The 15602-nt window shown below is 39.2% G+C and overlaps 1 protein-coding gene across 1 annotated transcript in view; it reads right to left on the bottom strand.

The window, feature by feature from the left end:
* The window catches only part of ZNF804A (zinc finger protein 804A), a 212805-nt gene that overhangs the window by 164664 nt on the left and 32539 nt on the right, over positions 1 to 15602 (bottom strand). The window lies entirely within an intron of this gene.

Below are 15602 nucleotides of genomic sequence, written 5' to 3' on the forward strand. Positions count from 1 at the left end.
TAAGCAAAATGTTAGGAAAGTGGAGTGTTTGGATAAAACAGCAATGATGATTAATTTTCCATTTAATTTTTTTCTCAAATATAACATGCTTCTGGAGAACATACTTAGTGAACATACTCATGGTTCCGGACCCACACAGTATTTTAATTCCATAAGGTACGTGGGAGGCTTTTTTAAATCCACATAATTTTGTGGATTTTTTTTTCCCCTCACATGTTAAATTATTATCATCAGATGGAGGGGAAATTAAACATTCTGAATGTGTTAAAAGCCTCGGTCTTCTTGACTCCTATTACCAACTGCTAACTACTGCTAAAACTCATCCATTTTTGGAACATGAACAACCTTGATAGCATCAGATGAAGACAAAATAAAAATAGAGCTTTGGCAAAGCCTGTGAATTGAATTCCGGTATTTTAGAACACCGTGTAAAGCTCTTGATTGCCTTTGCAAATGTAACTCACTACATTAATATTGAAGCTAACTCATTTCCTAACTTTCCTGCTCTTAAGCAGCCAGAACTATAGTCATGCTTGAAAAGAGAGGAACTAACTAAAACCCAGGCTATGTAAAAAGCTGTGATATGTTTTTTCCTGGAGAAGGTCTCTTGAAAACCTTTCCAAGAAAGGTTTTGTGAAAATTATTCCTAAACAACCTTATATCTGTTTTTCCTTTATTTTTGGTACATTGTATGTATTAAGTTTCCTCTTCTTTCCTTTTTTCTGAGTGAGGATGGTAAAAGCAATCTTCATCACCTTAATTATTTGGCTTTTAAGATGTCCGGAATTAAAAGCAACCTTTATATTTTCTTTCTTCGTAAAGTATTTTGACATATAGTCCTGTATACAGCATTTGGATTTTTTCCAAGTTCAGACATGCAGTAATAAAGATACTTAATGAGCAGCAAGCTTGGTTTTTGCCGTCTGGGTCCTGTTTATATGATATCACAGTGCATCTGCTGCATCAAGCAGAGGTCTCTCCACAGCAGGGGGAACTCTGGGTTGTTGACTAGGTCAGCACTGTCTTGACCCTGCATGTCTCTGCAGGACATATCAATATATGCAAGGTGGCAACCATGGCTTTTTGCAATCCCTCCAGCAGTATTCAGAGCAAACATGTTGTGCACAGACCTTCAGCAGGACGATGTGACTCCCATCACCTTCACATCACCAAGCAGAAGGCTGAAAAACTCTGCTTCACAAGCATGTCTGGCTGAGCTTGAAACCCTCTGCTCCAGGTATTCGAGCTCCTGCCCTCAGTGCCTGCATCTGTCTGTGTGCTTGCTTGTCTGCAACACACTGATAAAGACTGCCAGGCCATGACCTCATAAGGATGCTCCAATAAGGCAAGTATGTAGGCAGTCTATGGCATTTCACCATGGTGCAATGTCATGGAGGTCATGCCATCAGAAGGCAGGTATCTGTGACTGCTTTTTCCCCCTTCCATGCTGGTGGGTGGTGGGAGAAGCGATGTCCCTGTGAGAAGTCATGCTGGGACAATGTGGTGGGCTCCAGCCAGCAAGCAGCATTGCCTGGAGCAGTGCAAGCATCTCCATCGTACAGCCACAGCTGTCTGTCCTGCTTCCCAAGGTCCAGCTGAAAAATAGCTGCAGATGCGTTGGCTGCCCTCAGGCCCTGTGGGCTCTTCTGTGACTGCCACAGCCTGGCAGCAAGCACATGGCACCTCAGCCCACCAAAGCTCCTCAGCAGCATCCTTAGATATAAGCATGTTACTAACAGTGAACATCAGGAACATCAGGGAGAGGTAGATGCAGATTTATATGGAGAGGAGAGGAATTTATGCTGATATAGATACAATAAAAACCATTCTGGAATGTCTTTTATGTAAAATCCTTTACTAGCCAAAATCCTATCAGGTCTAGAACAGCAAGTGCATGGTGTCAAAGGGTCCATTGCTTAGATGTGGTGCTTCCCAAGGTGAAGCTGCAGCTATGATCCATGATTAGGATGGAAAGACACAAAGTAAAATTCCACTTTCTGCTGCTGCGGAAAACAGGGCAGGGATCCAAAGAGGCATTTGTTATCCCTTCCTCCCTCCTTTTGGATTATTTTTGCTGATTTATCCTCTCTCCACGGGGTATGGGTGTACTGAAGCGATCCTGCTGATGAAGGGAGCTGTGCAATGCGTCTGTGGCAATTGCAAGCACAGTCAGTGCAGGACAGGCAACTGCAGTGGCTGGGGCTCCATATGGAGAACTTACAGGAATGAGAACCAGTGTGTACATAAGACAGATCAGTTATGACAATGCATCCAGAACATGGTTACACTCAATTCATGCTACAAAGAACGAAGCATAAAAAAAGGTGAGAACAAGGGCCTGTGTTAACCACCAAAAATGCATCTGAACTCCAACCAGATACAATACAGGCTCTTGACCAGCAGCACATTTGTGGTTTTCCTGCCTTCAAATTCCTATATCATATTAATTTTACAATGCTGAATCTCATACTTTGAGAGGAGTCCCATAGAGAACAGTTGTTCAGTCTAGCTCTTAGTAAACATACCAACAGAAATCAAATTCATACCTCAATTTACATGTTTCTAAAATCATAATCATCGCATCAGTTCCACTTAGGGTACTTTACTAGTAGTTTTTATTTGTTATAACTCTATATAAGTCTTTTTGCTACAAGGTGAAAAGAGATAACAGATGATTTTAAAAAACATGGAATACTTTAAACATGAAGAACCACCAAAGACCCTGGATTAATTCCATTTCAGATTTAAAAAAAGTCCCAAATGCCAGGTGACCTCACTGCAGTTATGACTATCTGGAAGTTGTGTAATTATTTAATGCTTTCCTCTTTCATAAGCATCTTACAACAAAAGCACATTCTCCAGAGATCATTGGCTTACTGTGTACCTAAGGAAATTAAGCTACAGTTGAATTATGGTAAATATATTTCATTCCCCCTAGGAATAAGTAGGTAGGTGAAAGTGCTTAAGTTTAAATAGAAGCTAAATTAAAAATAATGAAAAAGTTATTTAACCCCTAACATATATCGTAAGGTCCTTACAAAGCTTTGCAGGAACATGTCCTCACAACCCCTGTAGAAAACAAAGTATATAGCGCACATATGTTTATTTTTGTTAAGGATTTTAAATCCATTTTCAAATCCTATCACTGTACAATCATCTTCCATTCAATAGCCATGTATTCTCTGAAGTTCTTTCAATAATCAATTTAAAAACTAAAATAAGCAATATGAAGCATTTACTGGTATCCATCTGTATCCTGTATTACCACACAAAGCATAAGGTATGATTTAGCAACAAGATTTCTTTCCATTGCAACTGGGTAAACATACAGTGCTTTGGGTACAGCCTTTACCTTCCCTTTGCCAATTTAATTTCACCATAATTTTGGTGGAGTTCCCAGATGTGGCTGATTTCGTTGGGTTTTTGGTTTAGATTTTTTTTGTTTGCTTTTTTTTAATCCTATAAGGTCTAATAGGAACCAAATTTTTCACATTGCTTTTAAAGCTCTACAACACTTTGAGCATTACAGTAAGAATAGTTTTGTCGTTGCTGGTTTTGTCTTTAACTATGTTGCAATTTAATGATCCATACAGATTTAGAGGCCATACTTCTGGAAAGGGCTCTTGCATCCTTAAATGCACAGCATTGAGTGGCCCTAATGCAGCCAACAAGAGCACCAATCTACACCAATTGAGGTAAGTCAGTCTAAAAATCTCGAAATGGAGTTTGCTGAAATGGAGATACAGAAATGCAAATCTAATGTTAATAAACAGAATCAGAAACTGGAGACCTAAATGGCTTTGCTGGCTGCTTTAAAATCAAGATTAAATCAGAGGTGGTCTAAGAACAAGGAAACCTGCCTCCTTGGCAGAGTATGGTATATCAGAAAGCAATTAAATCAAAGGACTTGGAGTGGTTTTTTGTTCAAAATGCAGTCAGTACCAGCCATTGACCCATAACAGTTATTTAAATAGCAAGCAAGCAGTGTCACTGTTGCACAAGAAAAATGACCCAGCAGAGATTAGGACATGCACTGTAGTGGGAAGACAGCTAAGCACAGGCATCAGTTATTTAGGGATTCTGTCGTGCCTGCTGCCCACAACAACAGAAACAAACGTGTCCACTGTATTTTCAGAAATGAGCCATCTGCCAACATTACCACAGTAGCTGCAAACTTGGTTAAAGATTTCAGCTTTATTACTATATTTCTCTAAGGCTGGCTAAGCATTAACCTCATGATAAAAGACTGATCCATGACTCTGTAACTGGGTGTCCAGCATCCTTGCTTCTCTCTAACAAGAGAGCTTAGATGTGAAAAGCTCCATTCAAGCAGTTGGGATGCTTGAAAGCACCACCACTGCTCTTCAATCTCCTTCCAGTCCAGACGCTCTCGCAGGCCACAGATAGCAACCTATTATTTCTTATGATCTGTGCTGGGATCTTACAAGTCCATAAAAAGCCTTTTGCTCAAGGACACTATCACACATTTGTTGCATCCTCCTGCACTTGGGGTTAATCAGGACCACAGCAAATGTTCCTATAAGAAGGGAGCCTCTGTTATTCGGCTGAGAAACATATATATGTACTTTATACATATACATGATACATATATAGATATAGACATCTATTGCAGAACCTCCACCCCCAGGGAATGCATAAAATGTTAATACTTTTATAATGTATCACTGGATTGCAGCGTATAATTTTATAAAGTATTATATAGTGATTATCATACTAAAAAATTACAGACAAGAGAAACTGAGGCATAAAAAAGTATAGTAATTCACTGTTATGGAAGAGCTCTCATTTTATACCACACAACAGATCCAAAATAATACACAGGCCCCTGCAAACATAGGCAGAAAAAGAGCAGAGCACTTTGAGTAGCATAGGGTAAGCTGCTGCTTAAGGAACTTCCTGCTTATGCTGGTAATTTCCCCTGTCATGTTCCCCATGATTGATTTTCACAAGTAGGAGTGAAACAGAATCATGCAAGCTGTGACACTGCCTAAAACATAAATCTTTGAATTCAATTGACAAAATGAATCAAACAGCAATATCATCAGGACCTCAATACAGCTTAGATCACCTTCCCAAAGAGAATGAAAATCTACTCAGGAACAAAACTCAAAGAAAAGCAGTTACTGTTGGCAAAAATGTGTTTTCAATGCTGTATCAACTTAAACCCCAACCAGATGCTGGAACAATAAATAGCTCCAGGAGACTGAAAAGTCTTCTTTAAATACGTTACTGAAATCCAATGAAAGAAAGGGAAAGGCAAATAGATTACAAACAGGTTAGAAACATATCTGAAAAGAAATTTAATGGGTGAAAATCACTCTTCCTTTTCCTTTCACCACTTCTTGCCAGTTCATTGTTCACATCTTGCCGTAAATGGCCTTGGTCTTTTACACTCTCTTAATAAGCCATTTCTAGCTACTTTCACTGCCCTTTTTTGAGTTACTTTAATAAAGAACTTTCTTAGTTATCACAAGGCTATTTTCCATATAAAACTAAACTGAATGGCTGGTCAATACTTAGAAGTAGCAAAACAATGCTATTGTTCTGACTTTGTCTGTGGTCCACTCTTTGTTTTTCCTAAACAGTGAAAGCTTGCACTTACTCTCCCACAGATCCTTACAAGCAGTCAAAACCCCTCTCCTAATGTTTAAGTATAGGAAGTTTGCTAATAGTAAATAGACTTAATGGAGGATGAACAATATCCCAGTGGACATTTAAACATGACACTTCATTCCCAGGTCTCAGTGTTATTGCAATATTTGTCATTGCAATTATAGAGTTGTAAATGTATTTACAAGCAAACATGTTCCAACAGGTCACATTTGTGATACACCGTGCTACCGGAGTAACACAACATATAAAGCAAGCTAAAAGTTAAAAACAATCTGCCATGTACCTAAAACATTATACACTGCTAACGCAGAAATAGACATACAACTTTTTCACCTCCTTTTTTCCATTATGTCCCATTAAAGTAATTCCCTTCTCTGCTCCTTCTAACATACAAGTCTATTTCCCAATCTCAAGGCTTCTGTATTTTCTTTCCTTGCTGGTCCACACATTGCAAGAGAGATTACAACTTGTTCATGCTAAGTCTGCACCCCAATGCTTATATGCAAGAGGTATTTAGGGGGAGAATAGAGATAGCTGAAGGGGCAAATATGCAGTCTTTGCCCCAATTTCATACACTCTGGATGAAATTACTACAGAGTAGAGAAACTACTGAGAACACAATTTGATGAAAAGGATGAGAAGCAAGGGAGGGTTAAACGTTTGGGTTTTTTTTTTGTTGCGTATCTAGGTGAACACCTTAAAAAAAAAGGCAGCCGTAAAAGCCAAAGCCATACATACAATTTTTCCAGGCAATTCGTTCTCAAATCTGCCTTCATTCTTTTCCAGTAATTTCACAGAAAAATCATGTGCATCCAGAATGAATAATCAAAAGTTACAAATGGGGTCTGGAGTCCGATGAAACACTTTTTTTGCAAGAATTAGTGCCATATAAAGGAGCTGCAGAAGCACTCTCAGCAATCAAGTCTCCAATTTCTGACCTGGAAACCCGCAACTCAAATCTTTCTCCTCCTTTTAATGTAAAGAAAGCTAGTGTAAAAACAAAGATATTTTACTAACAGATTTCCAGCCCTTCTCTTAAGCAGGGAAATCCGAACAACTCTGAAACACAATGTAAGAAGTTTGACGTACAGAAAGTTGCTATATAGGTCCATATACAGGAAGCCTTGTTCTATAGTTCTCAGGATCATTTGGTGAATTTGGATTAGCATACCCATTTTTTGTCTATCCTAACAAGGCAGAGTCAGGACTGACAGGCTCAGCCTAAACTCGTCCACCGATAAGAGTGCCCCAGGTCCATAGAACAATGAAGAACAATGAAGCTATTAGCTGACTCAGTCAAATTTCTGTGAAACCTGCTTTTCTCCTTGAGGGATTATGCATTTCAGTATAGTTACCCTTTGTCCCTGTCTTTATTTTCTCCATCTAATCAGGGCTGTCTTTGCTAAAACAGGCATCCTCTCTTTGACTTTCAACAGAATCATATTCAGCAATAACTTACAAAGCGAGGCTTATAAAGCAATCACATTGACTGTACAATTTCTGACATCAAAAGTGACAACAATTTCCTCTACCCATTCCCTTTCTTCTCACTATAGCAGTCCGAATTTACATCCTTTACAAAGATAAATTCTCCTGCAGGATTATCCGGAGGGAGTTTCCTTCTTTCTGGCAGCCACTCTACCATCTGAGACTTGCTATTGCCCAACCTCTGCAAGATCTCATTTCTATTGCTGTCACAGATACTCTATGTTATACAAAAGATATCACTTTGTGTTTTTCAGTCTACTTGTCCAGAATAGACTTCAAGTACTGTAGATGCACACAGTAACCACCAATACCTGAATTCCATGTTTATCAGTGCAGTGCTCTGATATCATCTGGGAGCACTGCCCCACAGCAAGATTCAAGCCAAATGGAAAACATGGGGCTTTTTTAGTCCTGATCAATAACTTATGCTTTCTATTTGCATCAGAAGCACATAGACTATATTTCGTGTTCAATGCAACAGTTTTTCCTTCTGCTCGGTGAATGGGCCGTAACAAATCACCTGTAAACCTTTACAGCCAGCAGATGTAAGTGTGCTTTCTCTCTGACTGAGCTGTATCTGTGTGCCATTAAAGTACAACCTGTTCTCCTCCTGTCTCTCACAAATCTTGAAAATAAAGTGGTATCAGCTGCTTTGGAACAAACAACAGCAGCATTCATTTTTCCTCAGAGAAATATAACTTGTACACTGCTAATAATGTTTGCCCACTTTTTCTATCCTATTGTCATCTCTCAGCATGAAAGAATCTCAAATGCAATATGGATAATGTAGGAGGGAAGAAGTACCCATCACCCCTTACCAGGGGAGAAGGAGCTAAGGAGAAGAGGCTAAGTGCTTGAAAGTATCACAAATCAGCCTACACTTAGGTTGAAAAGAAAGGAAAAAAAAAAATAACCACCTGAGATCCCTTCTCAGACTAATTTCTCTCCATCCCAAGGGTTTTGTCTACCACAAATGCCCACACACACCCTCAGAAACCAAAATTTTCTGCTCTTTCTGTCGCTGTTTACTGGATTAAAGTCAGCACCATCCTAACAGCTCCCCACACTCCAGGGCAGGCAGCAGCCAGCACTTGGCATCCTATTCTGCAGCTGTTAGCGCATCCCAAAAATAAAAGTGGAAGAATGAATCAGCTGGTTTAGAGTTATAGCATATATTGGCCATTAGCAGAATAAAACTACAGGAGATAGTGCTGATTAATGTGTTCGTCCTTTTTCTGCTTCTCAGTTAAGCTTACAAAAGGTGGCCTGTTAACTTCCATTCTTTTAAATCCCAGAATACATGGAGCTTCTTATAATTCTCAAAACGCAATTTAAAAAGAAATTTTCTTGCTCTTCAACATCAACTGTATTTGTAGAGGCTACTGTAGCTCAGGGAAGGGGGAAAATAATAGATCTGTAACAGCAAGGACAGCACTGAAATAATAGTGTTCTCATAAGCAATAACAGTTTTATTTTCCTTAGTAAGGATGATATAAAGTTGTACCATAGGTATTCAAAGGAGCTTGAAAAAAGAAGGAGCAAAACATTTCTTCTCCCTCTCTTAAGACCACCAAGGTGTTTCTGATTTTAGGGGATCAGTGTGGGTTGCAGCATGACTACTGTTCTCCCAGTCCCAATGCCAAAATGGAAAGCACTAAAATACCCCTTTATTCACCTCCAGCTACATCACCTGAGAGCTGGAAAAATGTTACCTGCTGTGACCTCTCCTTGTCTTCTTCCAGGTATGGCTGCGGCTGTCGGCAACCCTCAGAGCAACCAGAGGCCAGATACAACTGAAGGAGGTTCACAGAGGAGAAGCAGGTTTGGTGGCGGGGGGGATTAGGCACTAAGCTCCACTGGCTCCAAATATATAATTAGGAGAACTCATGCTGACAAAGAACCATGGTTTCTGGTGACTCACATGATGGCTAGTTTGGAGCTTAAGCTCTGTGTTCAATCCTTAGCCAGCAATCCCTTAAATAATCTTTTAATATGAAGTTTAGTTCATATACAGGGCCAGCAAAGCTGCCTTTGCTAAAATTAATTGGAAATGGATTGTGCAAAGCCACTGACATTCATCACCATGAACAGTAAAAAAAAATATATATATATATACTTCTTGGGCTGTTTTGAGGTTTGGTTTTTTTCATTATATCTTTCTAAAGCTTATCAGAAGACCTGCTAACCCAAGTCAGCACAAATCACTCAGAACAAGCAAAAGCTTTTTGGAGGTCTTTGTAAGCACACAGCATCCCTGCATCGCTGGAGATACCAACATCCCAACTGAGGCATCCTTAAACAGCTCTTCATCCCCCATCCTGGCCAGCCTTTTCTGCCTCTCCGCCACAAAGCCAGATGGCTTCAAAAATGTGTGGAGTGTGACATTTTAATTATAGATCACCTGCAGGTAAACCATGAGAGGTCTCTCTGAAGAATAGAGAGGAACAATTAAAAAAATAAAAAATAGAGGCTGGTTTCTAATTTTCTGTCTTCTCAGATGGCATGGTGAGGAACAGGAGCAGGGAGCAGACTGAACAACAGGCCAATTAAAGCTGTTGTTCTGGCCGGGCTGGCAGTGGCAGCAAGCCCAGTTTTGATGCTCCTGGCATCTCCTTTGTGTCCTACAGAACCCTCCATCCGAGGAGGTGCATTTCCTGCATCCCTGCGGAGCCAGCTCTGGGCTCCAGCCAGCGTGTGCTGTCTTCATATTTGGCATTTGCTTCAGCACCTTGCTGGACTCCAAATCATTCCCCACCGTGACCAACGAAAAGGAGCTGGCTGGAAAGGTGCAGCCACAGCTGATCCCAAACCCAATTCCAGTGCACTAGTAGAGCTGAAGTTCTCTGAAGCTCTCTGTGGCCACAGCTAACCTTGTATATAACAGCTCTCCATCCACAGTGGGGGTGAGACCACATCAGTTTAAAAGTTTGAGCTTTGCAATAGATCTTTGCAAAGATCTATTTTGCGCTTTCAGTTCAATTGGCATTATCTTATTATTTCAATCCATACAGTTTTTGATATTACCAGTAAATGGTTTTATTTTTTGTATGACACAGTTATTTCAGTTCTGAATTGCTGCTGATCAGTCAGCTTAATTCCTTCAATAACAACCTAATAAACGAACTTTAATCTTGCAGTAATGAATACTACTGGCAGCTTACTCTGGAGTAGCCTTTAATTAAAGCAATTTAGCCTCAGCACTGATCGCAGCTGAATGATAGCCTGCACCACTGAGGGTTTACGCTCGAGATCCTGTAGCTCAAGCCTTCAGAGCAAGCCATGTAAGCAGAAAGAAATTGTTTTGTGGACTGAAGTGGGAAACTACTCTCACAGGCTTATGCATGCCATCTTGCTCCAGATTATAGCAAAAACCAGAGAACATTAACGAGTACAGCCAGCTTTTGGGGCTGCCCTGCACAAGATAGCTGTATTGGCGGTTTTGCAGCGTTGAAGCTTTGGCTGCTCATGTCGCTCCTTCTCTCTGCCCTGCCCAATGTTCCCTACAGCTGAGGGGCTTTTTCTCCTCATTATTGGATGATGCTAAATAGTTTGTGAATATATGAATCACCAAAGGTTCTGAAAGATTTCTTTAGCCACAACATGAGCCTGAAACCAAGACGGGTCAGCCACTTTTGGTTTTAAACATATTATTAGGCTTTTTTTTTTTTTCTTTTAAAGTGAGGTTTGGGGATCAGAAAACAAAATAGTTCTCTGTCACAGACACCAGTACAGGCTTAAGAAATAGTACAAGGGAACAAAACGTTTCTGTTTGCTGAATGTTCCCCTAGATTTCATCTGTTTCTCAAAAGGGACAGTAATTTCAAACAGGTCTGATTCCAAACAGTGTCAAGAATTAAATATTCCCCGTTTTTTCTGCCCTTTCTCAAGAGCTCTCCATGTAACAGACAATGCCACAGTTTATTGTAGTATTCTAAGGTCCAAGATTTTTTTGCTCCCTCACTTTCAGAGTAATCACTTTCTCTATTACCTATTTTAAATATCTTTAACCAACATGACACTGTAAAAGAAGGGTGCAGATTGTAGTGGTGGTCTGGGCAGCCTTCAGCAGCCTGAACAAGTGACTGCTCTAAGACAATTTGAACACTGCCGGCACAAATGCTCCATGAGCCTGGGAGAAGACAGATGCTGCCATTTTATTAATATAATCTATAAATGAGGCTTGTCATTGAATCCAGGAAGAAAAAACAAGGACTGATACAATATAAAAAATGAAAAGACAGGAAGTACTTTGGGGAAAGTGACTTACAATGAATGTACAGTTGTTGTAAAGTCTCGAGCTAAGGTAAAAATACAGTTAGACTTAAGATGATGTAGACAAAAACCTTAATGTTTCCCTCAAGCACACAAATTCCAAAATTTTCTTGACTGATGCTATATTTGAACAATGTTAAGTGATCAGACTGTAAAATATTCAATCATTTAACTTCTTTGAAACACTTCCTACCCACAGAAAAGCAATGCTGAGCTGTAATAACAGCTCTCACATTTTAAACTGATAAATTGAATTAAATACTGTAGATATTTCAATTTCATAGCACAGCATAAGAACAGAACTGTTAACATCCACATCCTTCTATCACCAAAGTGCTAAATTTTTCAAATCAATATTCCCATGGCAACTTTGTTACCACCAACAATGAATACGAGACAATGGCACACATCAGGTGTGTAAAATACGAGAAAGAGCATAACAAAGAAAATAATAGATGTAACCCTGCAGCAAGGAAAATGTTCACTGTACAGCAGCGACCCCTTTGCATCCATTGACGTACCCTAGAAAAGGTTACTCGGAGGCTATGGAATAATCACTTCCATTAGATTTCTAAATTTGAGAAGATAGCCATCTATCTGGAATTGTCTAGGTACAGGGTAATCTCACATGACACTAGTGTCACTAGGCTAGACAATGCATCTCCTCTAATTTTAGGATGCTAAATTACTTGGGCCTCTTGCCCGTTTGTTATTCCCACTGACAGAACCCTGCCTGTGCCTGCAGACTTTAGAGATAGGAAAATAAAATAACAAGTAACTCGATGCATTACTCAACCTTCTTCACGTGTATGTTTTATGGATCTATAAAACTTGCAAGAACATGTTAGGAGATTTTGGAAAATAATAATTAAGGTCATATTGTTAATCAGCATTTTCAGAATTTGTCTTTTGCTCTAAGATTTCCATTTCTTCCAGTTCTCTACTCTAAGACATTGCCAAGCAGCCAACTTTTTCTGTGTTAGTAGAAGTCTTTTGATCTTCTTAATCAAACTAACTTCATTTCCTGCATTACTATGAATCCATTTCCCTCAAGACTCAAACACAATTACCTCATGCTGTAAACCTGAGACTTCAGCAACAAAATTATAAACTCCATTCGTTGCCTGGGGATAGGTGCGGGTATCTACTTCCAGAATGTTAGTACTTTAGCAAATGTCTACGTAGGAAAGATCACAAAACCTGCAGCATTCATTCTCTGTCTTTGGGTACCTGTTTATGTGTCTATACACAAAAGGTAATATTTTGATCCAGTGAAAGCATTTTTTATTACTAAAGAACAATAACAAGCCAATAGTAGATTAAATTCAGCTAAGTCCTTGAAGAAACTTGTTAGAAAATGAGAATTTTCTCATTGGACAATTGATTGGACACAAGAGGAAATTTTTTCACACTGAGAAAAACCAGCCATTGGAATAATCTCCCCAGGAAAGTGGTGCACTCCCCAGTGTCAGATTCTTCTAAGATTTGGCCAGGCAGGGTGCTGGGACACCTAGTCTAGGTTATGGTTTGCCAACAAAGTTGGACCGCATGATCCTTGATGTCCCTTCTAACCTGGGATTTTGTGATTCTATGATTCCTCTGTCAGATACAAAAGTAAAGATACATTAAAGAAAAAAAATCCACTATCGACCTATACCAACGCAAATTCAATTGCACTTGTAAGAATACACATAATCCTTCTCACTTTCCCTGTGAATATTTTCTGGATATTCTCCTCCTTTTATCCTGTACTGGGGAAAAAAAAAAAAAAATCTTTTCTCATAGCTTATTCAGTGGTTTGAATACTGATATAAAGGGAGAGTATCATTATGCCATTATGCACCATTGTTACGGTGATAATGGGAGTAGTTCTAACAGAATGAAACTTACCTGTTACGGGTTTATATTAATGCACTGGTCAGAGTACATTGCATAGTCAAGAAAGGAAGTACTGCCTTATTGTTAAATATTCCATTCAACAACTTCATGAAATTTCTCACTTTCAATGAAAACCCAGACAAATTGGTTTTATACCCAAAATAGTTGCTACCCATTTACAATGCTATTCCAGATTCCCCTAAACATTAAGCGCCCTTTATTTGTTCACCTTTCCTGCCCCCCGCAGAGTTAAATGTCATTGCATCTCCATATGTGAAAGCTCTAGTTTGTAGTATTCCAGCAACTTATGAAATTAAAATTTATGCCAGGAAAAGTTTCACATTTATATATAATATTGCACTCCATTGAGGCTCTCAGTGTTTTGTATTTTAAAATATGATGCTTTACAATCCAGCTCCCCCCAAAGCTGATGATAACACCCCTTTGCACTTCCTAGATTACTCCTCACTTTTACTTACTGAAAAGCCGCCTCTACACACTTTCTAACTTCTCTGGCTGTTTCTGCAGCTATTGGCAGGGTGAAGTGTTGTGCACATCTTCCAGTATTATACTTCCACAGTGGGAAGCAATTGGTTATAGGGCGTTGTTATCTGTGAGAGGGTATTCTCCAGAACCTCTCTGTCTCTCCTAACAAGCAGGGTGAATTTTTGATAGAGAACAGACTACAGGAGGGTTGCAGCGATATAGGAGTTTTAATTTTTTTTCCCCCCAGTCACATGCCTATATTCTTTTTCTTACACATCCATGTGAAAATCACTGACTCTTTTTTTGGTCAATACTTTGCTTTTTTGTTTCCCATGGTTTTAAGACATTTATCCAAAGTGTTACACTTCATGCATGTCTTCTGGGCCTTTCCTAATCAGGAATTTAACAGGAAAATGAGAGCAGAAACGGGGAAAAATACTCTTGGAGGCAACAATTCCAATGTTATGGACCAGATGAAGCTAACAGAGCGACAGCAGTTTTCACGTTATCCATGAGGACAGTATTCGTAATGTTTTTCAGAATTCTGCCATAATTTAAAGGATTACTGTGAGGTACCAAACACACCCAACAGTTTCTGATACCAGCAGAAGAGGGTGTCTATCCTCTGTGCTTCACAAAAAATCAGCAAAACAGGGAGCAATCATCTGAATTGCCTTATTTCTTTATGATATATATTTTTGGTGAAAAAGAAAAATTTAAAGGCAGAATGTAATAAGCACACCATAAAGGCAGAAATATCTTGCCTATTTTTGCATTGTGTGGCTTTTTTTTTAATACAAGGCTTAAGTAGTTCAAATTAGTATTAAAATAACTTATTTGTAAAGATGATTTTGCTAATAACTTCCAAGATTACTTTAATCAGTTTTACATTCTCTCTATCAGACTTCAGACTTCTTGCACGTATGTATTTATCTGGTTTTGCACTTAGGCAGACCTTCTCATTAAGCAGAAAGCTTCAGTTTGACTCCTACATTCTTATTTAAAAAAAAAAAAAAAAAAAAAGGAAAAAACCCACCTTTAACATTTATATTATCTACACTGTAAAATAAAAATTCAAATTACTGTCACAAAATCTAATAGGATCACATCGTTTAAATTCATTGAAAAACTAAGGTCACACTGCTCAGCCAATAAAGGTATAAAGAAGGAACATTAGATGAAATAAACCAGAACAAAAATGGGCAGTAAAACATTCCAAGGAGAAACATGGATTGGTTTCTTTTTTCCTTACTTAGAAGATAGAGGTGGCTGTAGGGCACATAGGAAAGGTGGTCAGGATGGGATTAACCCCAGGGACTTTCTATTGACTTCAGCAGAAGGAAATTATGGTACCACTGAATAGAAAAAAACCTCCTCAATACACAAAAGCTGTCCTTATGTCCTGACTTCCCTTTGGACTAAGAAAAGAAAAAAGATATCATAGAAAAGGAAAATGGAGAGAAGGAACAAGATTGCTCTCCCACTAAGATAGAGTCCCTTCTAAACAGCTCAGCCAAGGACAACACCTCCTTGCAAATTTTTCCTGTAGAAATGCTGATTTTGCACTCCAAGACAAGTGATACCCAACAGTCCCAATGAATGAGTAAAACACTCAGGCTGTTTGCCTGCTCTACTCTACGCATTAAGACCCTCCTAAGCACTGCACCTCTGGAACATCACTTCTGCAGCAGCCTGGAAGATCACCCGCTGCTGTCCTGTCACTGTTGGTCTAAGCCCAGCATCCCCAAACCCCCCAAGGTCAGGAAATTGAGTATTGCATTTGATAGTCTTGGTTTAATAGCCATGAGAAGGACGTGGTCTCCCCAGGTAGTACTCTCATTCAA

The sequence above is a fragment of the Strigops habroptila genome, chromosome 5 (genome assembly GCF_004027225.2).
Source record: "Strigops habroptila isolate Jane chromosome 5, bStrHab1.2.pri, whole genome shotgun sequence".
In the NCBI taxonomy this organism is placed as follows: Eukaryota; Metazoa; Chordata; class Aves; order Psittaciformes; family Psittacidae; genus Strigops; species Strigops habroptila.